At 33.9% G+C, this 6000-nt stretch overlaps 1 protein-coding gene across 6 annotated transcripts in view; it reads right to left on the minus strand.

The window, feature by feature from the left end:
• The window catches only part of Cdkl5 (cyclin-dependent kinase-like 5), a 205828-nt gene that overhangs the window by 139186 nt on the left and 60642 nt on the right, over positions 1–6000 (minus strand). The gene's annotated exons all lie outside the window — the stretch shown is intronic.

The raw sequence follows: 6000 nt of genomic DNA on the forward strand, positions 1-6000 counted from the left end.
AATATAATGAGGTCTTGATTTCTTATTCTCATAAGAGGAGTTACAAATATGAGCAGAGGAAAAGCTTGGAGTTGAAGTTAACAATAGAAGTTCAGCTTCCAATATCTAGAGCAGTAAAAACTGATGTACTATAAATGATTACACACTCACATACATCTATTCCCTCAGAGTATCTAGAAGCAATGATACACCACCATCCATGAGTACAGCTAGTCCTCCAACAAAAGGACCCAGGTTCCTTGGAGAAATGGCTGATTCCAAGGCTAAGGCAGAAAAGGAACAACATGAACCCAGGGATTTTTTTTTTGTACTGCCAGAAAGGAAGCAAATGCTCAAAGAATGATGGGAGTGTGTCAGATGGATGCAAGAATCAACTTAAAGTGATTTTCACTAGTTAAAAGAGTAATATTAGAGGAGCAAAGTAAAGATATTAACAGATTATAATGTAGAAGAATAAAATAAAATTGCACAAGTTCTTATTGATGTAATAAAATAACGGGAGAAAGGAAAGCTTTTTTGTAGAGTGTTATTCCAAATAATAGATGTAGTGATGGAATTTTTTTAAATCTCCATTTGGCAACTGTTATGGTAATAATTATTTTAGGCAAGTATCATCGCTATGTGCTAAAACAAGTAGTTCAAAGTGTGATGGAAAACAGGACATTATCTCATCTCAAAATATCTCCACACAAAATACCTATTAATTACAAAGGGAAAAATAATAATTTCATAGTGAAGAATCCTATCAGACACAACCTTAATTAAATGATCAAAGTTAATAACATCAATAATGGAATAAACCAATATTATATACCAACTGATAGGATGTTATCACATCATCACTTTTGCAGTATTTCTGCCAGCAATGTAAAACCTGAATCCAACCACAGAAAGTAACAGCTAAACCAAAGCCAAGAGATAGTCTTCTGAATTACTGACCTGTATTCTTTAAAAAATGTTGAGTAACTGTTCCAGATTCTAAAAAACTAAGAACCATGCTGAATAAATACAAAGTATAATCCTAAATTAGATCCCAGAAAAGATAATTGAGAAAATTTAAATGTCTAGAGATTAGATAATAGAATTGTATCTCTGATAACTTTCTGGTCTTGATAACAGTATTGTGGATATAGAAAACAATGCTCTTGCTTTTAAGAACTAGTACCAGACATTGTTAGAGATAATGGGATATCATGTTTACAACTTAAGCGTTTCAGAAAAATATACACGTGTATATGGGACAAGAGCAAGAGAATGATAAAGCAAAAACAGTAAAATGGTAACATTTGAATAATCCAAGCTGGCCATGGTGGCACACGCCTGTAAATTCAGCATTCAGGAGGCTGAGGCAAAAGGATTGCTCCAAGTTCAAGGCCACCTGAGTTACATAGTGACTTCATATGTGACATACTGACTTTCTTCGACTTACCTCAAAAAAAACCAACTACAAAAAGAAGAAAATTTGGACCAGGGCTAGAAGAAATATAAAATTCTTTGTACTGTTTTGTAATTTTTCTCTAAAATCTGAAATATGTTCAAAATTAGTTCTTTTATTTATTCTTCTTTTTAAGACAAGATCTGTTGCCCAAACTGGCTTCAAAATGGCCATCTTACTGCCTCAGCTTCTCAAGTAGCTAGATTACTGGCATGTACCATTGTGCCTGACAAATTCTTTTAATTAACTAAAAAGCCTACCCTACTTCTATAAAGAGTAATCGTGGTATTGGCATAAAAAGTTGGTTTAAAAGAAAGAAATAAATTTAAACAAAGAAATGTTCTTCACTGCTATGAAATTTGAAACTTTTACAAAATAAGTAGATCATATTTGATGTGGATAAGTATTGAAAAGACACGCTTTTTCAAACAAGGATGATAACATAAATGGAAACAATCTTTCTAAAGAATAATATGTCTATAATTACATGATTTTAAAATATTCACATTCTGATCAAAGCATCTAACAAAAGCCTACAGCAAACATTCTCCAATATGAAATATTAGACATGGTCTCTAAAATTAAGAACATGAGTGGGCATAGTGGCACAAGCCTGTAGTCCCAGGTTCTCAGGATGCTGAGGAAGGAAGGTTGCAAGTTTGAGGCTAGCCTGGGCAACTTTGTGAGATTTTGTCTCAAAATAAAAAATAAAAAGGGAATCAGAGTTAGGAGTGTAACTTACTGACAGAGCATTTCTCTAGCATGTGTCAGCCCCCAAGTTCAATCCCCAGTACTAGAAAAAAAAAAAATTATGAACATGATAAAGAAATTCTATCATTAATACTCATTAACATTATTATTAAACATTTTGGTGTGTTCTAGCCACCCCAGTAAAGAAAAAGTAAATGAATAAAACATAGAGGATCAGAAAGAGGAATACTAAGCAGACCTTGCAGGTATTATTGTCTACTGAGAAAACGCAAAGGAATTTACAAAGTATTAGAATAACAAGTGTTTAGCAAAATATCTGAACATAAGCTTAATATACAAATATAAATTACATTTGTAAACAGAAAAATAGAAAATGTTATTTTTAAATATCACATTTACAGTAACAATAAATTTACGATTTAACAAGATAAAAGATACTCAAGAACTCTTGTCAAGTATATTTAACTTTATTCAAAGGTATTAAAGAAGACCTAATAAATCAGGTTATCCAAATTTAAGTCTAGGATGCTTCAGTACTATAAAGATGTGGATTCTTTTCACATTGATCCATACAATTGATGCACTCTAATCAAAACCCTAATTTGGCTTTCTGAAGATTTAAGACTGGTAGATTTTAAAATATCTATGGAAGAACAGAGTTTTAAGTATAAACAGCACCCTCTTCCAATATGGAGAAAAGAATTTTAAAAAGAAAATAAGAATAAAAAAAGAAAGAACACTTGGGCCTTGAGAGGAGGATCTGGCAGGATGCCCTAGGGAATATGTTGCGGGTAATAATGAAGCTATGGAAATTAAAAAAAGGATGGTTTGGGCACTGAAGTAGACAAAACAGCCAGCAGGAGATATGTGAAACCCCAGAATAAACCATACTGAAATATTCCTATAACTTCTTACAGTCTTGACAGGAGTCAGAGTAGTTTTTTATGGTAAGTCAGATCGTGTCACTTCTCACTTAAAATCCCCTCATGGCCTCCCACAGCATTATGAGGGAAACCTACAGGCCTGGATCTCCCCTCCTCTGATACCACCTCTTAGCCCCTCCCTTAGCTTGCTTCACTCCAACCACACTGACCTCCTTTCACTGCATTTATTTCACAAACTTAACTGTAGTTTAATGGAATCTTTTTAAATAATTTGACATCTAGCATAGACAGTGCCACAATTTGGAAAAAAATATTTACTAAACAAATAATTCCTGACTATCTCCCATGTTTCAAGGACTGGGTAAATAAAACATGCAAGACAGTGCTGAACAAGATAGACAAGGTCCTTGACCTCATCAAACTTTGAATTTTTTTCAGAGAGAAAAAAAAGAAGAGATTATCATCAGACACTGATACAAGCTATGAAGGAGGAATAAAGACTGATTACTCAGATTGGGAGGGCTTCTATAAAACAGGTGACATTTGAGATTGCAATGACAAGAAGGAGTCAGTCATTTGAAGGACCACATCAGTCATATTCCGGTTAAAAGATGCTCAGAGTACTTTGGAGCATTAATCATTCTTTCATTTTCTATGGCTGGTTTGGAAGAACACCCAGGAAACATTTAAATATTCTATTCTCTGCTAACAGTGGTATGGCTCATTTCAAAGGAAACAAGATAAAAATTAAATCATTCCTACTAACAAGACCCAGCACCCAAAAAGTTCTGTATATAAATACACATAAAGAACATTTGGTCCTACCTCATCTCCGTAGCAATCAAAACATAGCAATGTAAACTGAGAGTCAGAATTTAAATATGTGAGTGAATACACAACATAGGTGTCAAGAATGGTCTTTTAACTACCAGTATTCATACTGAGAAAAAAAATTTATGCCAAATTGGATTTAGCTGCAATTTTATATGAATAACACTGATTAATCCTTACAAGGAAATAAAAGTATAAAAGCTGACATATTTTAGCTTCTGGTAATGGCAAATTACATAACTTGGATGAAATGTCCCTTTGAGGACAAATACAAATGCTGGAGAAAACACTTTTTAAAAGCAGCTTAAAAGCTGCAAACACCTAACAAGGTTGTGAAGAATTACCTGGCTAAAACCAGACAGAAGAATGGAACTTGGAGAGGAAATCCAAACCACCCCAAGCTGTTTTATCTCTTTTGGTATTCGAAGATCTAAAAAAAAATAAAAGAAAAACAGGCTGTTCTTGAAACCTTTACAAATCCAGGAGCACAAAATCAAAGCCAAGGGTGTTTCAAAAGGAGAAAGTTTGCTAAAAAGAGTTAAGATGTATTATGTACATGCACCAACTCCTCACGATTGAAGTTATATACTAGCAAACATGTACTAATAAACTTTTTTTAAATGTTAAGAATATAACTCTCGTGGTTAAAGAAAAAAGATATTTACTTCTCCCCTGACACACAAGGAGGAACATAAACAAAGATGGTCAGGTACATAAGATGAGATAGCACAAACAAGAACCAATAGAAACACAGGAAATGGAAAATGACTCAGAAAGACTTACAATATTATAATGATCAGGAATGGCCTATAAAACAACTCTAGGACTGAAGTAATAAAAGCCAAGGTGACCATTTTGATAACACTGAAAGGTCCAAAAAGTGAAAGATGAAATTTGAAAAATAAATTAAATTCTAAAAACAGTAACACAAAAAGATTTCAATGAAAAAGTATCAGCCTACAAAAGATTCTGAACATGTTCTAAAAATTTGATCAAATAAATATATAAACTATAGCAATGATGCTGGGGATATAGCTCAGTGGCATAAGCGCCTGCCTGGCAAGCGCAAGGTTGTGAGTTTGATCCTCGGCACTGCAAAAAAAAAAAAAAAAAAAAAAAAAAAAAAAAAAAAAAAAAAAAAGAAAGAAACAGTAAACTATAGCAAGGAACTGCAGAACTTCCCCCCCACATAAACCATTTACAACACAGATCATTTGGTAGGCCACAGTACAATTCAAAACAAATTACCAAGATTGAAGTAGAGGATATTCTTTCTCTGCAGCTAACATACTGAAGAAATCAAACAAAAAAGAAATTAGAAAAAATTCATATGTGAAACTAATAAATACACTCAAGAATAACCTATTAATGATAAAAAAATCATAATGGACTTCAAATAGCAAAAATACAAATTTATGGAAAGAAGCTAAAGAAAAGCTTAGGGAAAAAATTGTGAATTATACGTAGGTCTGTCAGAAAATATAAAAAACTGAAAATCAATTAAACATCCATCGCAAAAAGCTAAAAGAGAACCACAAAATAAATCTGATGAAAGATATAAAGAAATAATTCTGAGGAGAAATTCATGAAATAGAAAACAGGTAATATCTTAGAAATCAATGTTGGAACTCACTAAGATGAGATAGTGGCACACACCTATACTACCATCTATTAAGGAGACCGAAGAAGGGGAATCCAAGTTTGAAGCCAGCCTGGGCAACTCAGTGAGAATAGCTTAGGGGCATGGTTCAGTATAGAACACTTGCCCAGCATGGACAAGGCCCTGGTTCAATCCCCCATACAGAGACAGACAGAGACAGACAGACAGGCAGAAACAGTCAGAGAGAGCAAGTGACAGAGATGCACAGACAGACAGACAGAGACAAAGAAAGTCAGGCCACCTAACAGGGTTATCTTGGCTTCACGATATCCAGAGAAAGAACCCAGCCATACCGGGTCATACTTCTAAACCACAAACTGTGAGCCAATATATGGGTATCCTTATAAGTGGCTAAGTTTATGGTAATTTATTACACAACAGAAAGCTAATATAACAGCACTGCTTCACTTTTATATAGTTTTAAGACAGATAAGGGGCTGGGGATTTAGCTCAGCGGCAAAAGCGCCTGCCTGGCAAGC

The sequence above is a fragment of the Chinchilla lanigera genome, unplaced genomic scaffold (genome assembly GCF_000276665.1).
Source record: "Chinchilla lanigera isolate Chin_1 unplaced genomic scaffold, ChiLan1.0 scaffold00185, whole genome shotgun sequence".
Lineage (NCBI taxonomy): Eukaryota > Metazoa > Chordata > Mammalia > Rodentia > Chinchillidae > Chinchilla > Chinchilla lanigera.